This window comes from Muntiacus reevesi, chromosome 10 (genome assembly GCF_963930625.1).
Source record: "Muntiacus reevesi chromosome 10, mMunRee1.1, whole genome shotgun sequence".
NCBI classification, from domain to species: domain Eukaryota; kingdom Metazoa; phylum Chordata; class Mammalia; order Artiodactyla; family Cervidae; genus Muntiacus; species Muntiacus reevesi.
Window position 1 is genome coordinate 60,773,807 of NC_089258.1, and position 16,307 is coordinate 60,790,113.

Below are 16,307 nucleotides of genomic sequence, written 5' to 3' on the forward strand. Positions count from 1 at the left end.
TCTACCTCTGAAACTGCCCAGATCATACACAAGCCAAGCAAATATCAGGGTGAGGGTGCTGGACAGAGAGAAAAAAATTGTATTAAGCAGTGGGGTGAAAACAGGAAACATCACAAAAGAGCAAGTAGGTTCAGAACAGAGGCTAAGAGTAAAATTGGGGAAATCCCCTGCTTAGGATCATCTAGCCATAACAGATATGTATATAATGCTTTCATCCTCACTTGTGGGATGGAAAGGGAGCTATTAAAGAGGTTCAGACACTAAGCATTGCTGAGGTCTGCTTTGCCCAGGCAGTTTTATGCCCAGCCTGTCTCCTTCTGGGCTGAAAGAAACGCTGGGCTGGATGAAGCACAAGCTGGAATCAAGATTGCTGGGAGAAATATCTATAACCTCAGAAATGCAGATGACACCACCCTTATGGCAGAAAGCGAAGAAGAACTAAAGAGCCTCTTGATGAAAATGAAAGAGGAGAGTGAAAAAGTTGGCTTAAAGCTCAACATTCAGAAAACTAAGATCATGGCATCTGGTCCCATCACTTCATGGCAAATAGGGAAACAGTGGAAACAGTGACAGACTTTATTTTTTGGGCTCCAAAATCACTGCAGATGGTGATTGAAGTCATGAAATTAAAAGACACTTACTCCTTGGAAGAAAAGCTATGACCAACCTAGATAGCATATTTAAAAGCAGAGACATTATTTTGCCAACAAAGGTCCGTCTGGTCAAGGCTATGGTTTTTCCAGTGGTCATGTATGGATGTGAGAGTTGGACTGTAAAGAAAGCTGAGCACCCGAAGAATTGATGCTTTTGCACTGTGGTGTTAGAGAAGACTTGAGAGTCCCTTGGACTGCAAGGAGATCCAACCAGTTCATCCTAAAGGAGATCAGCCCTGAATATTCATTGGAAGGACTGATGTTGAAGCTGAAACTCCAATACTTTGGCCACCTGATACGAAGAACTGACCCATTTGAAAAGACCCTGATACTGGGAAAGATTGAAGGCAGGAAGAGAAGGGGACGACAGAGGATGAGATGGTTGCATGGCATCACCAACTCAATGGACATGAGTTTGAGTAAACTCCGGGAGTTGGTGATGGACGGGGAGGCCTGGTGTGCTGCAGTTGATAGGGTGGCAAAGAGTCGGACACGACTGAACGACTGAACTGAACTGTCTTCTGAGTTCCTGAACACAGTACTCAGGATGTCATCTAACCCTGTGAGTGTTCCTGAATCCAGGTTGTGTACCAAGTACCTGGACTTCACTGGATATTCCGCTTCAGTAGAGCTAAGACTGGCTGATGCATTTTTATGTTTTTACAATTCCATGTTGACTCCAGTGCACAGCCATGACCAAAACCTGGTGTGACACCCTGTCTAGTTCTCAGCCTCTATATTCCATCTGTCACCAACTCTAGACTCCCATGGCCCCTCTACAAAAAATTTGCTAAGCCAACACTACAAGCCTTGTAGAGGAACTCTTGTTGTAGCTCTCACCTTAACATGGCATCCCAGTTCCAATAGCTGGACATTCTCCAGTGTTGCTTTCTCCTCCTCCTGATCCCCCAAAGCAGTGGTTCTCAAGCAGGGCCAATTTTGCCCATGGGACATTTTGGAGTGTCTGGAGACATTTTTGGTTGTTAAAACTGGAGAGGAAGGGGTAATCTGAGATCTAGAGGATTAGAAACTAGGGATACTTGCTAAACATCCTACAATGCATAGGACAGCACCGCCCCCCCTCCCCTGGATAATTCAACAAAGAATTATCCAATCAAATTGCCAGTGGTGCCAAGATTGTGAAACCTGCCCTAGGACTTAGTCTATTCCTTGCTTTTGTCAGCTCCCCAACCCCTAAAAATAAATTTATATACATAAGAATTGTCTAGGATACCTGTAGATTTCCAAGACCCATCCTTAAAGATGCAGGCTAACAAATTTAAGATTAGTCCCCCAATTTTTAACAAGTGCTCCAGGTAATTCTGGAGCAGGCCTCTGAGCCACACCTGGAGAAACACTACCCTCAAGAGACAGATTCCCTGGTGGCTCAGCTGGTAAAGAATCCACCTGCAATGCGGGAGACCTAGGTTCAATCCCTGGGTTGGGAAGATGCCCTGGAGGAGGGCATGGCAACCCACTCCAGTGTTCTCTGTCCATAGGAGAATCCCCATGGACAGAGGAGCCTATCGGGCTTCAGTCCGTGGGGTCGCAAAGAGTTGGACATGACTGAGAAACTAAGCACATGAGCTGCTGCTGCTAAGTTGCTTCAGTCGTGTCCGACTCTGCGACCCCATAGACGGCAGCCCACCAGGCTCCGCCGTCCCTGGGATTCTCCAGGCAAGAACACTGGAGTGGGTTGCCATTTTCTTCTCCAATGCATGAAAGTGAAAAGTGAAAGTGAAGTTGCTCAGTCGTGTCCGACTCTTCACGACCCCGTGGACTGCAACCTACCACGCTCCTCCGCCCATGGGATTTTCTAGGCAAAGAGTACTGGAGTGGGGTGCCATTGCCTTCTCCGAGCACACAAGAGACTTAAGTCTTATTTCCAACACCAGTTTGGCACTAGGGACCCGCTGCCAGCTGATTTCCCTGAAACAAGCATTCTGTTAACCTGAATTTCTGAATGTAATACATTCCTGGATTTCTTGTCACCATGCTCATCTTCATGTTAACCTAGTTTCTGCCCCTGTTCAAGAGAGCAGGAGTTAATTTCAGGTCTTGACAACTAGGAGGATACAGATAGGCACTTCCTGCCTTCATGGAGTTTATATACTAGTGAAGGAGGATAACAAGTAAGTAAAAAATCGCAGGTAACAGGTGAGTGTTCCTTCCCTGTTTCGAGCATTGCATTTTATACAGCCCCCATGATAGCACTGAAGTCAGTCTAGGAGAGTGGCAGAGATCAAGAACAAATGTGCAGAGAGCCATGTGGTCCACATTTTTCCATCTTGTACATGAGCATATCTTGAGAAATTTTTTTCAAAGCACTGTCAAAATCAAGATACGTTCTGGGCTTCCCTGGTAGTTCAGTGGTAAAGAACCCACCTGCCAATGCAGGAGACACAGGTTAAATCTCTGACCTGGGAAGATCCCACATGCGGCAGAGCAACTAAGCCCCTACACTACGACTGTTGAGCCTGTGCTCTAGAGCTTGGGAGCTGCAACGACTGAATCCACATGCCCGAGAGCCTGTTATCTGCGACAAGAGACCAGTGCTCGGCAACTAGAACAGCCCCTGCTTGCTGCAGCTAGAGGGAAGTCCACGCAGAAACGAAGACCCAGTGCAGACCAAAACAAAAATTTTTTAAAGATGCGTTCATGATCAAACATTGATCAAACATTCCCCTGACTTACTAGTCTAGTAAATTTACGAAAAGATAGGTTATATACAATAAAAGTATAAATAAAGAAAAAGCTCCCCACACCCAATTTTGACTGCTCACACATTTTCAGATTAGATCATCTTGAAGATTTTTCTATCTTCATGTTCACAGACTCTCACTCTTTTATTATCTTCAAACTACTGTTAAACCCATCACTTTTTTGATGGGTTTCTGTTAAACCCATCAGACACTATTCTTCACTTCTAGAATCCATTTGATCCTCCTGTGGCTTTTGCTTTGTTAAAATTTGTTAAAATTTCTGTTTCTCTGCTGAAATTTCCTATGCATTCATTAAAAGTCTTTTTTGGTGTTTTTTATTTTAGGCAGTTATAACGGCTCCCTTAAAAATCCTTGTCTACTAATTCCAACATCTGGGTCAGTCACCACTGCTTGCCTTTCCTTTTTAGTATGTTCTTCATATGTCTGGTTTAATTAGATTGTATCCTGGATGTTGTGAATAATACATTATAGAAACTGGATTCTGTTTTGTCCCTCTGAGGAATTTTTGTTGATATTACTTAGTAGTTGTTTGTTGATATTGTTTAATTTGGTTGATCTCAAGCTCCAAATTCTGTCTCCCCACAGTGAGCCACAACTGAAATCTCCCTCCCATTCTTTTAGTTTTAGCTGGGCTGCGTGAAGTCTGCCCCAAGGATGTGGAGTTCTGAGATTAGTGAGAGATTTGAGCTGTGTGGCTACCCTCTGTAACTTTCTCCTTTTTTTCAGGATTTCCACCTCATTTCTACACTATTTAGTTGCTCTGAACTCTGTCCTCAGATTCCTCAAGTAAGATTTAAGTTTTAGTAACAGTAAGGTTTCTGTATGAGTATTAATGACTCTTAGTGGCACTGCCTGGGGCTCGCCCTAAGTTGAAAAAAATGTTAAGAATGTGATTTCCTTTTTACCAGAATTCAGTTGAGTTCAGTTCAGTCGCTCAGTCGTGTCCAACTCTTTGCGACCCCATGGACCACAGCACGCCAGGCCTCCCTGTCCATCACCAACTCCCGGAGTTTACTCAAACTCATGTTCATTGAGTCGGTGATGCCACCCAGTCTCCTCTGTCTGTCCCCTTCTCCTCCTGCCCCCAATCCCTCCCAGCATCAGGGTCTTTTCCAGTGAGTCAACTCTTCGCATGAGGTGGCCAAAGTATTGGAGTTTCAGCTTCAGCATCAGTCCTTCCTACTAGAGTTAACTCCCCTCAAGTTTCTACATACTTTTGGTCACTCTCCATTATGTTTAGATAATTTTTACTATTTTGTCCAACGTTTAATTTGTGTCGTATGAGAGGGTTAGTCTAGTCAAGCTGCTCCACCATGACTTACTCAAACTCTTACTCCCTGCCCACTCTTCCCCAAATTAAGGACCTGCCTGGACTTTCCTAGATACAGATACAAAACTCAACATCCTACAGAAAGAATAGTTAAAATAAAATATTCAAATATCAAAATAGGACTGAAGTCCTAAAATGGACTCAGCGTACCAGATGGCCCAATATCCACCCAAATGCTGTAGAGTTCCTGGGTCAACTCTAGTGTAGACACTAATCAATCCATAGCTTCAACTCTTTTTTGCAGGAATTATATTTACTCAATTGCTCCAAACTCTTATGATGCAGAAGAATTATTAAAATATGCTAGCTGAACATCAGTTTATTAACTAAATTATTATGGCATGACAGCTTTTGTAACAGGTGAAAAACATCAAAATGACTTTTCAAGATATTGTTCTTCTATGGTATTGTTATTATCAACATTAGCCTAAGGGGTTTAATGCAGGTAACCTCTGTGATAATTTTTTCAGACTCATTCATCTTGAAATCCATTTCATTTAATTAAAAGATTAGTAACAATGAGAAAAAGAGTAGTTTCATGCCTTTACTTTCTCTTTTTCCTCATCTACCTATTAGTTTACAGTAAGTTTATGTGGGTGTTGTTTTGGTTTTTATTTTGTTTTGACTTTATTTTTTTACTTCAACAAGAGACATTTATTTATCACAGTTCCAGAGACTGGTAAGTCCAAGAACAAGGTGCTGGCTGATTCAATTCCTGGTGAGAGTCTCTTCTGGCTGTGTCTTCACACCGGAGAGAAAGGTGGAGAAAATCTTTGAATAATTTTAGATTTACAGAAAAGTTCCAAAAATAGTACAGATTTCCTTTATACTCTTCACTACAAATCCCCTAATATTAACATCTTATACAGGTGTTTTTATGCATATTTCATTAAGGGAAATGGTGCTAAGGCAGGTTTTATTTTACGACATTTCCTATGTATTAATACTTCACCCCTAGGAAAATCTCTGATGCTATTTAATCTCTTTCTGTTTAATATTTTGCCACTGGGCTACTTCTCTCAATCCATTACCGAGGCTTATTTTCCATGACGGAGAAACAATAAGCATTCTTTTCATTTGGCCTTGTGTTTCAGCCCTGCCTTTGTATTGCATTAAAAAAAAAAAAAGAAAAGAAAAACCTAGATTTTCTTTTCAGAGTGTACAGCGAGGAGTTGTAAATTAAAATCTGTAGGTGTTCTCTCAGTGTTTTGCAAACCTGATGAGGTTTTGCAATCCTGTTCTAAGTGCTGCTAGTAGAGAAAAAAAGAGTATAGCACTACTAATTAGTGTTTATTTTTCCATCATGCTATTTCTTAATCCTGGTCCTCAGATACTAAGTGGAATTGTAAGAGAGAGAATACAGAAAATAAAGCTTGTCTCTTTACTCCTTTAGAAAGGTGGAAACTTAAAGAAAAGTAGACTCCAAGGTAAGGAATCAAGTCATGGTTTCTAATCTTAGTTCCCTAACTAACTGTACCAACTGGAAATTTAAGTTGTACATGTGCATGCTCAGTTGCTTCAGTTGTGTCTGACTCTTTATGACCCCATGAACTGTAGCCCACTAGGCTCCTCTGTCCAGGGGATTTCCCAGACAAGAATATTGGAGAAAGCTGCCATTTCCTAGTATAGGTCACCTTTAAAGCAGAGCAGCAGGAATTATGCATGTGTATCACTTCTATTATTTGGGAAATAATTTATTCCCCAATTCCTACAGAAAGCTTCTTGTATGCCCCCTTGTTTTTCATTTTTAGTCCAAAACTGATCTTTGGGAGACCTTCTCTATGTCCATCACAGACTCTTCAACCTCTCCCACCTGCCAACCTATGATTACCAACTTTTCTTTTTCCATGTTCCTTTTACTGCCTTTTTCATTCCTCACTGGTATGCTCTTTCCATAATACAGAAAAATGGACAAAGACTTAAGCATTTAGCAGAGGTGTAAACCAAAATTTCTAATAGACAAATTTCCTCTTGACTCTCCCATGAAAATGCCCCTCCTGACTCTTCTCAAGCTGAATTCAGCTTGCATGCCCGTGCACCCAGAGTCAGAGAATCCTGCACCACAGCCCAAGTACCAGTTTTGAAGCTTCTCATTATCCCCACCCATCAGGTCAGGCCTTGAAGCACATACCATCCACACCCATTACCTCTGCAGTACCACACTGCTCTTCATCAGCATACTCAGCCCTCCAGGAACTTGGCTCTCAGTCTTTCTCTTCACGGAGCCTCCCATCCTCAGTTTCATCAGCTTCAGCACTGACAGTATCCTGACCATTCAATGAACTGTCTTAAAGCAGTTAAAGCTTAGCTTAACTAAGTTAAAGCTACCTTAAAGCTCAGCTGATCTTTCGCTCCACCTTAAATTAACTACAGGCCAGCAAGGTTAAGCATTGTGCTTCCGCTACCTTATTCCTAGATTGGAAATCCTTCTCTCTAACATCTAATGACCCTTCAGGAGCATTACCACTCATTCTTTTAACAAGAACACCTCTCATTTTTAAACATTTTGAAATATACCTTCTCAGTTCCAAGCCCTCTCTATTATTAGATTTAAGTAGTGTTTTATTTCTTGTGTGTGCGTGCATGTGTGCTCAGTCATGTCCAACTCTTTGCAACCCCATTGACTGTGTAGCCCGCCAGGTTCTTCTGTCTATGGAATTTTCCAGGCAAGAATACTGAGTAGGTTGCCATTTCCTCCTCCAGGGAACATTCCCTACCCAGGGATTGAATCCATGTCTCTTTATATGTTTTAATCACTTTGACTGAATAGATGCATATCCTACAATTCACAGATACCACTCCTTCAGATTTGAGATACAGGTACAATATTAACATCCAGGAATAGATCCCATCTTTTCCTACATGTTCCTGATAAAATGAAGTATAGAATTGTGCATCTTGTATCTTTAATAGAACAATAAGACGATCCCTAAAATTTTATTTTAGAATCTGGAGAACAGAAAGAAAGCTTATTTCAAAGATATTCTGAGATAAAAGCCCAATACCCAAGGTGTATCTCCCCAGGTCTTTGATCCAGTCTTGCTTCAAGAAGTCACACTTCTTCCAATGCCCATCACAAACTGCAGACTTTCTACAAGAAGCCTGAAAACCATGAATACCAGAGAGAGAAAGAGTGAAAGCAGTGTGGTTGAGGGAACAGGAGAAAAGGACAGGCTTGTAGAACTCCAGTTAGAATTTGAAGTGTGCTCCCCACAAAGTTTCGTTACTTAGAGAAGTTAGGATCCTGAGTTCCATAAATAATCAGTCACTTAATCATCATACATTTATTATACACCATCATTATGTCTGGCATTGCACCAGATATTACGCATGCAATAATTACAACACAGACATGACCCCTGTCTTGAGAGGATTTACAGATTAAGGAAGGCAGACTTCAAACAAATAATATATAACTGAACAATTATATGTACCAACAACTGACAAGGAGAAGTACAGGATAGCTGAGAACTGAATAACAGGGACCAAACTTGGTTTAGACAGTTTTAAGTCAGGGAAGGCTTCTCTAAGGAGGCCATAAATTAAGCTGAACTCTCAGGAGTTACATATGCAAGGACAGGCATGAGAAAGAGCATTCCATATATAGGAAGCCAGTGAGTAGGAACACTGAGGCAGAAAAAAGTGTGGCATTTTAGAGGAACTGCTTTAAAGGGAATGATTGAGGGGGTATGATAAGCAATAATGCCTTCCAGAGAGAAAATCAGGAGCAATCTGGTTTCTAAGCAGAGCCTTCTGAGCGACAGTTGAGAATTCTGGACTTGACTGTAGGGATAATGGGAAATCACTGAAAAGATACTAAGCAGGGAAGCGAGAGCATAGGTAAAGAAAAAAAGAAATCTAAAGACCAGGTTCTGGGGCACCCCACAGATAGAGGTCAGTTGAGAAATAGAAACCAACAGAGGACATAGAATACACTTGTTCAGTGAGAAATATAAGAATCAAAAAACAGTGATATTTCAGAAATAAAATGAAGTGCTCCAATGTTAAAGACATGACAATGGAATTGGGCATTTGAGGTAAAGAAAAAAAGACAGAAGAGGTCATTGCAAGAGAAGAGGTCAAAAAAACCATGAAAAATCAGAATATTGGAAAAATTGCTTTTGTGGACATTGCAATCAGTAAGAATACTGACAGGAATCATGTTTAAAAGAGGATAGTGAGCTAGATGTGGAAAATCTTCAAAGGGTGAGGAAAAGCAGGAGCCATCAGGGTCTACAGATGATCTTGAGTGATGGCCCCAGCTTCCAAGCCAAGTCAAATAATTGTGAATGTTTGGGGTGTCAATAATACGAGGTTGACCATATAAAAGTGTTGACAGTCAACTACTCATTAACCTACAAACATTGCAGGCAGATTCTTTACCAACTGAGCCACCAGGGAAGCCCATATAAAATTGCCAATTCTGCAATTTCATATGATGCAATCCAATGTAACAATATATATAATATACATGGTAGAATATATACATGAATTGTGGTTGACCTCATAAGATGGTAGCTATTTATGTTAGTAGTATTTTCTTTTTCAGTTGTAAACTACCTTTGATTAGGAATTCCTATTTTACTGCATGTGTATCTTTTGCTTTTAATTGGAGGATAATTCCTTTACAATGTTGTGTTGGTTTCTGCCATACAACAACATGAATCAGCCATAAATATACACATATCCCCTTCCCTCTTGAGCCTCTCTCCCGCCCCCAATCTCCATCCCATTCCTCTAGGCCATCACAGAGCACTGGGCTGAGCTTCCTGCGTTATACAGCAACTTCCCACTAGGTATCTATTTTACACGTGGTAATATATATATTTCGATGCTACTCTCTCAAGTCATCCCACCCTCTCCTTCCCCCCACTTCTGTCCACAAGTCCATTCTCTATATCTATGCCTCTATTTCTGCCCTGCATGCATGTGTATCTTTAACGACTCATACTGATCTGCTCGGTAGTTTTAGTAGGTCATTAAGTACTTCTTATACATATGTTACTATAATTGCTACTGCTGACTTATGTTGTCATTTCAGGGTGAGAATCATTCTCCTCACCTTTCCTGGTTGGGAAATGATTGAGAAATGCACACAGGCATCAGGTGAGAATCAACATCAGCTTTACTACTGATAAGCTGGAAAAGAGAAGACAGCTGGGACCTGAGGCCAAGATGGGGCACCAACTCCTTCTCCTCTGGAATGAATTTATGCACTCAGTCATTTGACAAATGCAAACTGCTTCCCAGGGGCACAATTTCTAACATGACGGGGAGTAAACCAAGGGCAGGGTAGGCTAGGTTGAAGGGCAGAAGATGCAAGTATGTACAAAAGCCTCCATTTTTAAATTACTTTCTCTCAGTGTCTCCCAGAGCCACCCTTTCATGATGCTTTCTTCAGAGTCTTCACAGCCATTGTGTCAACACTATACTTTTAAAAATTTGTTGGATAGGTGGCAATTTTGGAAGACAAAGTCAAAGGCAGCAACTACTTTTCCTTCTGCTCTTGTCAGCAGGGCTGACCACTATGGGCAGACAGATCTGAATGAGAGAGCTAGAGAAGCCAGGCCACACACATACAGTGACCCATCCAGCTATCTACCAGTTAGGTAAGTTACCCTTCCCCTAGGGAAACATGTTAAAGGGATGGGGGAGAAAGGTGAAAATTTTCTCTTCCAAAATATCTAATGGTTTTGTAAGGCCTAAAGCTTATACAATTTGGATGGTCCTCTTTAAGGAAACATGTCCAAAATTACAAGTGTAAAATTAGGTAGAAAGTTTGGAAGATGCCTGAGCAAGTGGAGACCTTGAAACCTGTGTTATAGCTTTGTAAATATATAGCTTCATAAATTCTCCTCTGCTCTTGAGAAGGTAAACAGACCTATTTCTATGCGTACAGCAGTTAAGATGCTATCAGGTACAATTCAACTTGCAAGCAAACCAACCTGAACTGGCTTAAATGATAAACAAGAGTAGTGGCTCACAGTAACAAAGAGTCCAGTTGCCGGACGGGTCTGTGGTTGGTTGATCTAGTCGATAAACAATGTCATAATGACCCAGTTTCTCTCCATCTCTCCTCTGCTGTCCACAGTATCTATCCATCTGTAAACGGCTCATTTCAAGTTTAGAGCATGAATGCCAGTAACAGTGGAGACTAACAGCTTACTCTTTCCTGTTAGAAGAAAAAAGACAATTGCTTCAATCATAGAGCAAAAGCCCTGAGATTCAAACCATGGCCTATTGAATTCAGGAGTCTGAGTGACTCAGACCAAAACCAAGCATGGGGGCAAGAGGACTCTGATAACCTTAAAATAGGCCAACAAGGGCCTACCTCGAGATGGGACTAAGGATGAGGCTATGGCTCATCCAAGCCACACAGCTGCTGCAAAATGGAGGAGTGGAACTGAGGTTAGTGAAACAGCCACTATATTCAACCAGAGGGTGGAGCACTGAATAAGCAAAACCTAGTGTTGTTTTACAAGACAGTCACTGGGTTTAACTTTTCCCTTCCATCTTCATTTTTCCTCTCCGATGAGACTGAATTCCTCTCCCATAAAACAGGGCAGGAATCATTTTTTTGCTAGTCACCCAGCATGTAGAGTAAGTGCTTAGTGTTTCTTGAGAGAATAAATGAATTTACTACAAACTTATGAGAAACAACTGGTTGGAAGCATTGAACAGGAAATTAGAATGGTTTACTTTGGCCACCTGATGGGAAGAACTGACTCATTTGAAAAAACCCTGATGCTGGAAAAGAATGAAGACAGGAGGAGAAGGGGATGACAGAGGATGAGATGGTTGGATGGCATCACTGACTTGACGGACATGAGTTTGAGTAAACTCCAGGAGTTGGTTATGGACAGGGAGGCCTGATGTGCTGCAGTCCATGGGGTCGCAGAGTCAGACATAACTGAGCCACTGAACTGAACTGATATAAAATGGAACTATGCAGGAATATGAAATCAGAACAACAAAAGATGTATTTAGCAATTATTGATTTGAACTGAATTGACAATTTTCACATCAGAAGGACTTTCCCAGTGTAAGAATCTGCCTTCCAGTGCAGGGGATGCAGGTTGGATCCCTGATCTGGGAGCAAAGATCCTGCATGCCTCGGGGCAACTACACCCATGAGCCACAAATACTGAGCCAGTGGGGTCTGGAGCATGCAAGTTGCAACTAGAAGATCCCACGTGCCACATCTAAGACGCAACACAGCCAAATAAATAACTAAAAATAATAATAATAATTCTCAGGTCAGAACCGTATGTCTTATCAAATAAAGAAGAAAGAGACAGAAGGACTTTTTTATAAAGTGACTCTTCAGACTTGCACATGCCTGTGGTGTCGGGGTTCAACAAGACATCAAAAACATTTCACAAAGAAACAGAAAGGTAACTGCAAAGTGAGGGATAATTAAGATAACTATTTGACTTTGACATCATATGTGGGGACAATTAGATTAAATGGGACTACTTATAGTTTTGTAATAGAATAAAATATCATTATACCTTGAGTCAAAGGTAACAATTTGACATGTTTTTCTATATAAAAGCAAAACATATAAAACAAGTAATCTTAGTGTGATAAAGAAAACTGCTAGAAGGAAGGAACCATTTAACAGTTTTGCAAGACTTCTGATTTCCATCTGTTTTATCTATCTTTAGATTTCTTCTGGAAAATATGGACAAAAACCAAAGCTTTGAAACTCAGATTACATTTTAGATATACTGTCTTTTTTTTAAATTAATTAAGCAACTCATTGGTAAATACTTCTGGTAAAATGTTTTTGGTTTTTTTTAATGGATTGTTATTTCCATATTTCTTGCTTTTTTAGTGCAAATCTCTGAATATTCAGCTTTATTAAATCAAGTCATACCTGTTCTGGGTAATATGTGCGATAGATTTCATTCAGGATTGGGCGGTTAAGCTGCAATGATTTTAAATCAAGTCTCCACCTCAGGAACCCAGTAATGTTAGGTAGGAGATTAGAAAAAGTCCACAGCTTGCCAAGAACTTGAGCTATTCTGATAAACAATTTGATTAATGATGCCGACTCTTCATACTAAACAGGTTATCCAAGTCTTATTCTTGATGCTTGCTGTGTAGATAATACTTGAACCACCCTTTCCAACATAATCATTTGTACACTTAAATACCATTTCTATGAATATGTCAGTGTGCCATAAAGCACAGTGAAGTTTCATATGGCTGCACAATTTGCCTTGGTCTTCCTTCTGTACATTTCTAGTACCCAAAAATTGAGTAGGTTAAGAAAAAAGATGTAGATATAATTTTTAAAAATGCATAAAACGGCATAATTTTAAGGAACTTGATTTAAATTTTGTCTGAAAACAGAATCAAAGGTATATAATATTGAAAGTTAAATGCAAAGTTATATGAAAATCATGTCTAAGAATATTATGCCAATTGACAAATCTTCTGCGTAAAGATTCTGATTTTGCCAGACGTCTAACGGGCAATTAACATCCTCTTGTAGGGAAAAAAGAAATGTGTTTGGTGATGTGGTTTTTTTTTTTTTGGTGATGTGTTTTTTAAATAGTCATTTATTTGGCTGCACTGGGTCTTAGTCGCATCATGTGAGATCTTTCATTGTCACACAGTCTTAGTTGCTTCATGGCATGTGGGATCTTAGTTCCCCATATTGCAGGGCAGATTCTTAACTACTGGACCACCAGGGAAGTCCCTGGTAACGTGTTTAAAGTGCTCTCAGATAAATGATCTTGAAGGATGTGGAGAAAAGGAAACCCTTGTACACTGTTTGTGGGGATGTAAATTGTTGAAGCCACTGTGGAAACCAGTATGGCAGTTTCTCCAAAAACAAAAAATAGAGTAGCTCAATTTTTAGGTCACTACTATATGACCTAATTTTAAAGAGTCTCTTGATGAAAGTGAAAGACGGGAGTGAAAAAGTTGGTTTAAAAGTCAACATTCTGAAAACTAAGATCATGGCAACTGGTCCCATCACTTCATGGCAAATAGATGGGGAAACAGTGACAGACTTTATTTTCTTAGGCTCCAAAATCACTACAGATGGTGACTGTAGCCATGAAATTAAAAGATGCTTGCTCCTTGGAAGAAAAGCTGCAACCAACCTAGACAGCATATTAAAAAGCAACATTATTTTGTCAGAGACATTATTTTGTCAACAAAGTTTCCTCTAATCAAAGCTATGATTTTTCCAGAAGTCATGTATGGATATGAGAGCTGGACTATAAAGAAAGCTGAGCGGTGAAAAATTGATGCTTTTGAACTGTGGTGTTGGAGAAAACTTTTAAAGAGTCCCTTGGACTGCAAGGAGATCCAACCAGTCCATGCTAAAGGAAATTAGTCCTAAATATTCATTGGAAGGACTGATGCTGAAGCCGAAACTCCAATACTTTGGTCACCTGATGGGAAGAACTGACTCATTTGAAAAGACCCTGATGCTGGGAAAGATTGAAGGCAGGAGGAGAAGGGGACGACAGAGGATGAGATGGTTGGATGGCATCACCGACTCAATGGACATGAGTTTGAGTAAACTCCGGGAGTTGGAATGGACAGGGAGGCCTGGCATGCTGCAGTCCATGGGGTTGCAAAGAGTCAGACACAACTGAGCGACTGAACTGAATTGATATGACCTAGAAATTTCACTTCTGGATATATATCAAAAAAACAGTAATGGAAAAGATACATGCACTCCTATCTTTATAGCATCATCATTTATAATGACCAAGGTATGGAAGAAACCTAAGTGTCTATCAGGATAAATGGATAAAGAAGTACTGGTATATAAATATATACAATGGAATACTACTCACCCATATAAAAGAAGGAAATTTTGCCATCTGTAGTAAAATGGATGGACTTGGAAAGCATAATGCTTAGTGAAATAATATAGAGAAATACAAAATACTGTATGCTATCACTCATATTGTGGAATCTGAAAAATAAAACAAACTAGTTAATAAACAAAAAAGACGTAGACTCAAAGATATTGAAAACAAACTAGTGGTTACCAGTTGGGGAGAAGTGTAAGGAGAGGGGCAATAATGCAATTATATGAAATTGTGTGTGTGTAATTTTTGAAAGTTATAAAGCACCACAGAATTTAAAGAATCTTTTATTTGATAAATTTTTTTTTCAAAAAGATGAATGATCAATGCCAGAGCAGTCTGCGCTGGGGGTGAGCATGTTCAGGGTGGCATTTCCCGTTCTTGCCCCTGTGCCGCTGCAGCCGGGGCCTTGCCTGGTGCAGCCCAACCATGGCTTCAATTAGGAAGAGCTACAGAAAGATATAGAAGAGCTTAAAGTGCCGCTGGGAAAAGCCATCAGAAAAAGAGTATCTGATCCCCTCACAGCTGAAAAATCCAAGATTGAGACAGAAATCAAAAACAAGACGCAGCAGAAATCACAGAGGAGGGCAAAACTTTTAGAAAACAAAAAGCTAGCTGCTGTGGTTGCTCTTATTAAAACAGCATATACAGTGAAATTCAGTAATTATGGATGGGATCAGTCAGACAAGTATATGAAAATCTACATTAACTTCACTGCAGTTCATCAAGTGCTCACTGAGAACGTGCAGGTACATTTCACAGAGAGGTCATTTGATCTTTTGGTAAAGAATTTAAGTGGGAAGAGTTACTCCATGATTATGAACAATCTCTTGAAACCCATCTCTGTGGAAGGCAGTTCAAAAAAGGTCAAGACAGATACAGTTATCTACATAAAGAAAGCAGAAAACACACAGTGGAACTACCTGACTCAGGTTGAAAAAAATGCAGAGAGAAAGATTAGACCTCCTAAGACATTGAAACAGATCCTAGCGAGGAATTAATGAACGTTCTAAAGAAAGTTTACAAAGATGGAGATGATACGAAGTGAACATTAATAAAGCCTGAGTGGAATCAAGAGAGAAGGAAGCCAAAGGAGATACAGAATTCTGAAACCTGAAAGTCTTTTTGGGAACTGTGATATGGAAAATAAAATGTTTCCAATAAGGAAATGCTGGTGAGCGGCACAAATAAACGTGACATGTAACTACTTACACAGCCTTCTAAGTAAAGGCAATGAATTCTTCATTTCCTACTAGAGGATTTATTTAAAGAGTGGTTTAGTGGCTAAGTCGTGTCCAACTCTTGCGACCCCATGGACTGTAGGCTGCCAGGTTCCTCTGTCCATGGGATTCTCCAGGTGAGAATACATGTGTAGGTTGCCACTTCCTTCGCCAGAAGATCTTCCCGACCCAGGAATCGAACCTAGGTCTCCTGCAACACAGGCAGATTCTTTATTGACTGAGCTAAGAGGTAAGCCCCTGATTTAAATACACTTATTAAACACTTCCTCCAAAGATGGTTTCTTTAGTAACTGGGTCATTTTATTTAAGAAAAGAGTAATGTATTCTAATGTGAAATGTAAAAAGTCTTGCCTAATGAAAATGCCACATTATGTGTATTATTTTTCAGCTAGGAGGTAGAAAACAAAAGTTACTACTGCTTGCCTTTCAGTTCCTGACATCAGCTCCCACCAAGAATAAGTAAAAATAAAACCTGAATTTTTGCATAAAATGCAAAAAAAAAGATGATTTCAAATCAAATAGCC

The 16,307-nt window shown here is 40.2% G+C and overlaps 1 pseudogene; it reads left to right on the top strand.

Moving 5' to 3' along the window:
* The first annotated feature begins 14,868 nt into the window (after positions 1–14,868).
* On the top strand, positions 14,869–15,652 carry LOC136176378 (calcyclin-binding protein-like; annotated as a pseudogene).
* Positions 15,653–16,307: the final 655 nt, after the last annotated feature.